The sequence below is a fragment of the Mastomys coucha genome, unplaced genomic scaffold, assembly GCF_008632895.1.
Source record: "Mastomys coucha isolate ucsf_1 unplaced genomic scaffold, UCSF_Mcou_1 pScaffold15, whole genome shotgun sequence".
In the NCBI taxonomy this organism is placed as follows: Eukaryota; Metazoa; Chordata; class Mammalia; order Rodentia; family Muridae; genus Mastomys; species Mastomys coucha.
Genome location: NW_022196897.1, coordinates 16,291,631 through 16,301,168, shown reverse-complemented (window position 1 = coordinate 16,301,168; position 9,538 = coordinate 16,291,631). Strand labels below are relative to the sequence as shown.

At 46.5% G+C, this 9,538-nt stretch overlaps 1 long non-coding RNA gene and 1 pseudogene across 1 annotated transcript in view; both read left to right on the top strand.

Annotated features, from left to right (window-relative positions):
* LOC116089893 overlaps window positions 1–1,497 on the top strand; it is a 2,789-nt gene extending 1,292 nt beyond the window's left edge. The window contains exon 2 of the long non-coding RNA XR_004118496.1: window positions 1,025–1,497. This is a non-coding gene — a long non-coding RNA (uncharacterized LOC116089893). The remainder of the gene's footprint in view (window positions 1–1,024) is intronic.
* A 1,652-nt stretch (window positions 1,498–3,149) lies between these two features.
* On the top strand, window positions 3,150–4,847 carry LOC116089892 (annotated as a pseudogene).
* Window positions 4,848–9,538: the final 4,691 nt, after the last annotated feature.

The window sequence follows — 9,538 nt, the reverse complement described above, 5'->3', positions numbered from 1 at the left end:
TCGAACTCAGAAATCTACCTGCCTCTGCCTCCCAAGTGCTGGGATTAAAGGAGTGTGCCACCACCACCGCCCGGTTTCTTTTTCTTTTTTTAATATTTGTTTATTTTAGCTGGATGGTGTTGCACATGACTTTAGTTTAGCACTCAAGAGGCAGAGGCAGGCAAATCTCTGAGTTTGAGGCCAGCCTGGCCTACAGAGTGAGTTCCAGGACATCCAGGGCTACACAGAAAAACTCTGCCTCAGAACAAAACAAAACAATTAATTTATTTTATTTTATGTATATGATTTTTTGGCCAGCATGCTTGCCAACACCACATGCTTGCATGGTACCTAAGACCTACCAGAAGAGGGCATTGGATCCTCAGGAACTGGAGTTACAGGCCGTGCCACCATGCAGTGCTGGGAATTGAACCCAGCTCCTTTGCAAGAGCAGAGTAGCAGTTAGCTACTGAACCACTATCCAGCTCCCACTGGGGGCATTTGTTATCTAAACAGACTGACCTCAAACTCTGTCTTCAGAGCTTTGGGATTAAAGGCAAGTGCCGTCACACCTGGCCTGAGTTATTGTCACTATGAAGTAATATTACCAACATTTGGAGAGAATTACCCCCTGCACCTAGGCCCCACTAAAGACAATGGAAAACACACCTGAAACCCAACATTTTCAGGCTTTGTTTAAATGTTATTCTCCCTAACAGGAACATCTGAAACAATGTTCATGCTTAAACATGAACATTTAAATGTTTATTTTTTTTCTCCCTAGCATTCGTGATGTTTGTCCAAAAAATTTTCAATTTAAGATTTCTTTTAAGGATCAAAGTCATGTAATCTACTCCCACAGGTCAAACCAACTATACTGATAACCATTATTTAATCCTTAATTAACAACCAGTTTCCTTTTACAGACAAACTGTTACTGCCTATCCAAGATGCATAATCAACATGATATTTTGTTTCTTAGCCATGCAAAGCAAACTTAAATGCCTTCCAGGACTAAATTCCTCAAACACCCTTGCTTTTCTAGGATCCTAACGGACCATGATGTGCTCCCAAGCAAACCATTACAGGCTTAACACTCGCTACCCACCCTATGCAGACATCCCCCTGCTGGGGTTCTGTTCCTCGGTTGTGATTACCCTGCACGTTTATCTACACTGCTGCTCCCACAGATCCAGCCGAGAGACTGAATGCCATTTCCTCGGACCTGCCTGGGACAACAAAGCTGGCTTCCTCCAGACACTTGGTCTGACTGAAGACTCTGGAGACACACGCTGAGACCCACAGATGGCAGACCTGGGACCTTCCAGATACAGATGAACTCTCTCGCCAAAGTCAAATGGCTACTAAACATGGGGAAAGTCACATGATAATAAGGAAAACATGATGTCTATCTAGATTAATCAAATGTTGTTTAAAGCTGATGTTAATACCCTCACAAACTGTACAACCTACAGAATAATTAATTGGTTCAATAATCCCTTGTCTTCCCAAACTGCACCCCTTCTTACTTCTCTGGCTTAGATGTGCTACCCATCTGCCTGTGTAGTGTTTTCTTTTGATATTTCCATCCCACCTCAAATTTTCACTACAAATGACACAGTCACTCCAGTGACCCCTCTCTTTTAAAAAAGTAAAAGGGAGAGATGTAGGACCATGAAAGGCAGCCTGGTTCCTGGTTGAGCTAAGGCTAGAAGCCCTGGTGACCCTAAAGGGACTATAGGCATTTTGCCTGATTCCTGGGCACCAGGCTCCTGTCACTGACTGCAGCCCTCCATAGATTTGTCGCCTTCAGACATGTGTAAGGCCAACACCTCAAGCCCCAGGTAGAGGTCCTGACCTGTGGTCACGTAGCCTCAAGACAGATCTCCATTTTAATGAGGTACCTAAAGGCTTAGAGCCTAGCCAATAAACTTTCCTTCCCAGACACTCCCTCCTTCCCACATCCTGCCTACAATGGCCGTGCCCTGTGGCAGAGCAGACATGGGGTGCCCTGTGGCAGAGCAGACATGGGATCCCCACCAACCCTACAATAGAGACTCTTTTGGAACCTCTAAAATTTCTTTCTTTCTCTCTCTCTCTCTCTCTCTCTCTCTCTCTCTCTCTCTCCTTATTTATTTTTTCCAAGACAGAAATTTATTTTTTCTCTGTAGAGCCCTGGCTGTCCTGGAACTCAACTCTGTAGGCCAGGCTGGCCCTGAACTCTGCCTGTCTCTGCCTCCCAAGTGCTGGGATTAAAGGCCTGTGCCATCACTGCCCGGCGAGACCTCTAAAATGTTTTAAATGTCATTTCTTTGCTTATTTATTTGGTGCCTGCACTCTCTGCATGTTGATAGAGTATTTCTCTGCCAGTGAAATGAGCCAATTCAAACCAGATTAGATTAGATCAAATGCAGGTTTAGTGGGAAGCTGCTCTCTGGAAGCAGTAGAGTTCACTAGCCCCAGCAGTCAAGTAATCCAGCAATATCAAACTAAACTAATTCTAATCCCCAGAATTAAACTATCTGTAGCTGGCAAAATGACACCCTTCTTAGAGCACAAGACAATCAAGTGACTGTAGACAGTCTGGAATGGCCCATATCCCACACCTGGGATTAAAACAAAAATATTTATGTAACATGACTTTTTTTTTTTTAAAGAGTTATTTATTATTATACATAAGTACACTGTAGCTGTCTTCAGACGCACCAGAAGAGGGGGTCAGATCTTATTACAGGTGGTTGTGAGCCACCATGTGGTTGCTGGGAATTGAACTCTGGACCTTCAGAAGAGCAGTTAGTGCTCTTACCTGTTGAGCCATCTCACCAGCCCACATTACTGGGTTTTTTAAGATGTCAAAATTCTCACTACATGTCTGACTTTTTAATATTTTTTTATTTACTAGATAGAGTCTCACTGTATAGTGCTGGGCTGGAGCTCACATGTCAAATAGGCCGACCTTGAACTTGCTATAATACTCCTGCTTCTGCCTCCAGTGTAGAGGTAGGATTACAGGTGTGATCTGTGACATACAGCTTATATAATTCTTTATTTTTTATTTTTTTTATTTTTTTGAGATAAGGTTTCTCTGTGTAGCCCTGGCTGTCCTGGAACTCACTCTGTAGTCAAGGCTGGCCTGGAACTCAGAAATTCACCTGCCTCTGCCTCCGAAGTGCTGGGATTAAAGGCATGTGCCGCTACGGCCTCCTTCTTTATTTTTTTTAAAAAGGGTTTTCAAAGAAATACTTTTCCTACCATTTTTTACTTAGTTCTTCAAAATTCTTAGTAAACAGTTCTACAATCATGAAAAAATGTCATGATGCATCCAGACGTATCCATCTCTGAGTCACAGCTGGCAGGTGATGGCACCTGCTTCCTCTGAGGCTGCAGAGGGGACAGTCTGTTTTCACTAAGGGCAGCCTGGGGTGGGCGAACTCCTCATCAACTGGTTCCATTTTGAAAATTCTATTCTTTTTGTGGGGATGAGGGGCCTTTAAGAGAGCATTTGTTGAAGCCCAGGTTAGCCCTTATGGCTGTTATGTACTGCTTTTTAGCACTTTGGCTAAGATCAAGCATAGTACTAAACTTGCTATGTAGCCAAGGATAGCCTAGCTTTCCTGATCCCCCTGCTTCCACCTCCCAAGCATTAGGATTAAAGACGCGCATCAGACACTTCACCACCAGCTTACACCATGCTTCTTCCCGCTGCTCTGTCTCCCTGTCTGCTCCATCCCCTGTCTGCTCAGTCGCCCGGTCCTTTGCCGAATGCAGTGGAAGAAGAAATTGCCCCACTTGTCATTGACAATGGCTCCAGCATGTGCAAAGCTGGCTTTGCTGTCAACGATGCCCCTAGGGCTGTGTTTCCTTCCATCGTAGGGCGCCCCGGACACCGGGGCGTCATGGTAGGCATGGGCCAGAAAGACTCTTACGTAGGTGACGAGGCCCAGAGTAAGAGGGGTATCCTGACTCTGAAGTAGCCTGTAGAACATGGCATTGTCACCAACTGGGATGACATGGAGAAGATCTGGCACCATACCTTCTACAATGAGCTGCATGTGGCCCCTGAGGAGCACCCGGTGCTTCTGATCGAGGCCACCCTGAACCCCAAAGCTAATAGAGAGAAGATGACTCTGATAATGTTTAAAACCTTCAATACCCCAGCCATGTATGTGGCCATTCAGGCGGTGCTCTCCTTGTATGCATCTGGGCACACCACTGGCATTGTCATGGACTCTAGTGACGGGGTCACACACACATTGCCCATCTATGAGGGCTACACTCTTCCCCACGCCATCTTGCGTCTGGACCTGGCTGACCAGGACCTGACAGACTACCTCATGAAGATCCCGAATGAAAGGGGCTACAGCTTGTTTGTGACATAAAGGAGAAGCTGTGCTATGTTGCCCTGGATTTTGAGCAAGAAATGGCTACTGCTACATCATCTTCCTCCTTGGAGAAGTTATGAGCTGCCTGATGGGCAGGTGATCACCACTGGCAATGAGCGGTTCTGGTGTCCGAAGGCTCTCTTCCAGTCTTCTTTGCTGGGCATGGAGTCCTGTGGCATCCACGAGACTACCTTCAACTCCACCATGAAGTGTGATGTGGACATCCGCAAAGACCTGTATGCCAACACAGTGCTGTCTGGTGGTCGCACCACGTATCCAGGCATTGCTGATAGGATGCAGAAAGAGATCACAGCCCTAGCACCCAACACAAGGAAGATGAAGATCATTGCTCCCCCTGAGCGCAAGTACTCAGTCTGGATTGGTAGCTCTATCCTGGCCTCACTGTCCACCTTCCAGCAAATGTGGATCAGCAAGCAGGAGTACGATGAGTCCAGCCCCTCCATCGTCCACCGCAAATACTTCTAGATGGACTGAGCAGGTGCCAGGCAAATGTACACACCTTATGAACTGGAATAAGCCTTTGAAAAGAAATTTGTCCTTGATATTAGCATTGGATCATAGAACTTGCTGATTTTTGACCTTGTATTCAAGTTAACTGTTCCCTTGGTACATGTTTAATACCCTGTGCATATCTTGATTTAGTCCTTAGTTCATGTGGCTCGGTCACTTGGTGGCTGGGGAGGGTAGGATGTGGAAGAGCCTAGTGGATCTCTGTGAGCACCACGTAGTGATCTGCGCAGGGTATTAACTGACAGCAGACTTCCAGGATTTCCTGAGGCTGGCAAGGGTTCCTAGACCAGTTACCACTCCTTCTTGCCAGTCTAACAGGGTGGAAAAGTCCGAGCCTTAGGACCCAGTTTCCGTTCTGCTTTTTTCCCTCCTGACCTCCATGGGTTGTTACTTGCCTTGAGTTGGGAATGTTTACATCAGACACCTGTAAATGTATTCATCTTTTAATTTATGTAAGGTTTTTTTGTACTCAATTCTTTAAGAAATGACAAATTTTGGTTTTCTACTGTTCAGTGAGAATGTTAGGCTCCAGCAACACGTCATTGTGTAAAGAAAAATAAAAGTGCTGCAGAAAAAAAAAAAGATGTGCGTCATCATGCTAGGCTGAAAATCTATTTCTGCAAAATAATGTTTAGTTGTTTCAATTTTATTTATGCACTTGTGTGAATGTGTGTGCATGTGCCTATGGAGGCCAGAGGACAAACTCCGGCCCCTTTGAGATAGAACCTCTCATTGGCCCAGAAGCTTGCCAAGTAGGCTAGGCTAGACAGTGAGCCCCAGGAATCCTCTTATCTGTGCTGCCTCAATACTTGGATTATATATGTGCCATTAAAACAAAAATTACTTTAATTGCTTTATTTGTATGGCTATTTTGCCTGCATGTATGTCTGTGCACCACATGTGCACAGTGTCTGAGGATGCCAGAGAGACCACTGAATTCTCTGGAACTGAGTCACCATGTGGGTGCTGGGGATCAAATCCAGAAGAGCAGCCAGTACTCTTAACTACTGAGCAATCAATCTCTCTAGTCTGCTTTTTTTTTTTTTTTTTTTTTACATGAGTCCTGGGGCTTGAACTCAGGTTCCTGTGTTTGCAAGGCAAACACTTTACCTACTGGGACATTTCCCTAGTCTGCAAAGCATTATTCAGTGCTGGTGTTGTGGTTTGAATGTGCTTGGCCCAGGGAGTGGCACTATTAGGAGGTGTGGCCTTGATGGAGTAGGTGTGTCACTGTGGGCATGGGCTTTAAGATCCTCATCCTAGCTGCCCTGGAAGCCAGTATTCTGCTTGCAGCCTTCAGATGAAGATGTAGAACTCTCAGCTCCTCCTGTACCATGCCTGCCTGGACACTGCCATGTTCCCACCTTGATGATCATGGACTGAACCTCTGAACCTGTAACCTATCCACAATTAAATGTCATAAGGAAAAGAATTGCCTTGGTCATGGTATTTGCTCACAGCAGAAAAACCCTAAGACAGCTGGGATTTTAGATTCATTTATTTACTGCCAGCATTTTATTCAATTCATTACTTATAATTTCAGCTTGACTCTTAGAAGGTCTGTTTCTAAGTAGCATTTCAAGCTATTGAAGAAGCATGATTCCTGAGGAAGAGTTGTTCAGGTGAGCAGCTTGCCTTACACAGGGAGAAGCAGGACTCCTGACCAGATTATTTCAAGGGTGGCGATGCTTTCCAAGACAGGGTGTGGGAGAATTATTTTCTCATTGACTCTTTGAAGAAAATAAATTGGAGGAAGGTCCTGCTGTTGCTTCTCCTTTTAAAAAATTATTTTAGGCCGGGCGGTGGTGGCGCACGCCTTTAATCCCAGCACTTGGGAGGCAGAGGCAGGCGGATTTCTGAGTTCGAGGCTAGCCTGGTCTACAGAGTGAGTTCCAGGACAGTCAAGGCTACACAAAGAAACCCTGTCCCCCCAAAAAAATTATTTTAAAGAATGTAATTATGTGTATTTGTGTATGTCTGTGGGTGTTTGTATTTGCATTTGAGTGCAGATGCTTTCGGAGGCCAGAAGAGGGCACCAGATCCCCTGGAGCTGGAGACAAAGGCAGCTGCCCGACACGAGTCCTGGGAGCTGAACTAGTGTACTCTGGAAGAGCAGCAAGCCCTCTTAACCACTGAGCATATCTCCAGCCTCTAGACCCTGCTCCTTGTGAGCTGATTTTTATGATGCTTCATCCTTTCCCTCATGGCTAGACCTAGGAGACCTGGGTGCAAGGTGGTTCAGAAGGCAAGAGGGACCAGAATAGGGAGAGGAGGCCCCTCTGTGAAGGCATGAGAAATTGTGAAGGGAAAGTAAATGTGAGGAAGGTCTGAGGAAATGGTACGTCTCAGACCAAGAAGACCTCTGGGACAGGAATCCACACAACAGGTCTCCACACAGGGAGAAGGAAGGGTGAGGGGCTCCGGCTGAGAGCAACCTCAGGCAAAAGTGAGCAGTCTGTGGTCATGCTCATACTCTGGAGGCCTCAGCTGAAGATGCTGGTACCTCAGAGCAGCGGTAGCCCCCACGGAGCCCCAACTGAGGGTGCTACTTGGCCTTTACAGCATGCACAGTGAGTAACCCTCTTCCTAGGGGTGTGCTGTACACTGGTGACAAGCTAAGCTCTGGCCAATGAGGACTGCTGAGCCTTTGAGGGGTCCTGGGTGGCCAGTCTGTGTCCCTCACGACCCTCCCAGTCTTGTGAAGCAGGTCCTCAATCTTTGACTCCTGAGTCTCCGGCAGGAGCTGGCGCCATCTCTATTTTAGGCTAAGATTCTGTTAATTTTGTAGAACTCTGAGGCACGTTGCTGAAACTACATGCAGAGGAAGAGGCTGTGGAAAATGTGTCAGGCGTTCTAAGATTGTATGACTTACATATGAAAACCCAAAATAGAATGTTAACCAGCAGGATTCTGCCCATGGCAGATGTGACCAAGGAAGTTACCACAGGCACGCTTCCCCACTCACGGAGAGAGAGTGAGGGGCAGAGAGGAAACCAGAAAAGTATACAGCCCCCCAAATCCTCCCAGGAAGATTATCCTTTCCCACTCCCCTTCAAGAGAAAGAAGGTTGGGAAAGACAACATAGGATGTGTGTGTGTGTGTGTGTGTGTGTGTGTGTGTGAGAGAGAGAGAGAGAGAGAGAGGGGGGGGGAGAAAGAGAGAAGGGCCAGTGAAGGGTGGGTGGAAGGCTGGACTCTGTGATTCTTGCAGGGCCATTCTAGAGCATAAAGAATTGAAGGTGGCTTAGCTCATTTTTTGTCACTATAATACAGTGTCTGGCATGGGGTGATAGATAGAGGGAGGAAGCTTATTCAGTTCATGGTCTGGAAGCTAGGCAGCCTGAGAGCACACAGTGAGAGTCTGCCTGCTGTCCTGTAACATGGTAAGAGGAGTAAGTGGGCTAGCCTCAGTCTCCCTACCATTTTTCTTTTCTTTTATTCTTTCCCTTTTCCTTACATTGCCTCCCTCCTTCTCTTTCTCTCTCCCTCCTTCCCTCCCTCCCTCCTTCCTTTTCTCTCTCTCTTCCTTATTTGTTTCCTGGGGCAGAGATTCATGTAGCTCTGGCTGGCTTCCACTCTCCATGTAGCTGAGACAGGCCTTGAGCCCCTCTTCCTGCCTTTGCTTCCTGATTGCTGGGATTACAGGTATGCACCACCACATCCAGGTGTGTTTTTAGGTTTTGTTCCTTAGTGTTTTGTGTCCTCTCCTAAGGGAGACCAAGGGCCATGTGGGTTTTTAGACTGTGATACTGTGTAGATCTCCACATATCCAAGCTGCCCAGGCACCCAGGATGAGGGTGGAGGACAGAGACAGAATGGATCATGGAGGTGTTGGCAGGGTTTCAGGCCCAGAGCTGAAGCTCACTGAATGGGGACATCTGAGTTACTGATGTAGTGGCAACTGCTGCATTTCACATTTTCTGAACCTAACCAAGAAGGCGTCCCCAGGCATTACTCAAAGCAAAATACAGGTATGAGCAAACTAGAGTAATCTAGTATCCGTCAGTGGGGAAGCCAACCAGAGTGTTCTAGTGATGTCCATCAGTGGGGAAACCAGGGCCATTATTACCCCGAGCCCCACCCACAGAGGTGTGGCTTCCTGAGTTCTGCCTGGTCCACTCACAGTTAACTTCCTGTTGCTATGGTGTTTCCAAATTGTCTAGCACAGAAACTTTCTGCTTAGCCCTGCATCCATGGGGTTCTTCAGGGAAATGAGTCTTACACCCCAGGGCTCAGAGACAGATGCTTGGAGATGGGGAAGTGGCACCCACTGCTCAGACCTTCATGTGTCTCCTGTCACTGACAGTGTTTGTAATCTCTACTATTGAGGACAGAAAAGGACAGGAATTTGGTAGAATGTGGTACAAACTGTCTCTAAAAGATACTCTTGCTTTTAAGACAGAATCTCCTGCAGCACTTGGGAGGCAGAGGCAGGTGGATCTTTGTGAGTTTGAGGCCAGCCTGGTCTACAGAACAAGTTCTAGGACAGCCAGGGCTACACAGAGAAGCCCTTCCCCGAAAAACCGAAAACAAAACAACAAAGAAAAACCAAAACCAAAACCAAAACAAAACCAAACCAAAAACAAAACAAAAGAGCGTGCACTCCTCCACCTGATTCTGCAAGATTTTTTTTAGCCCATAACTGGT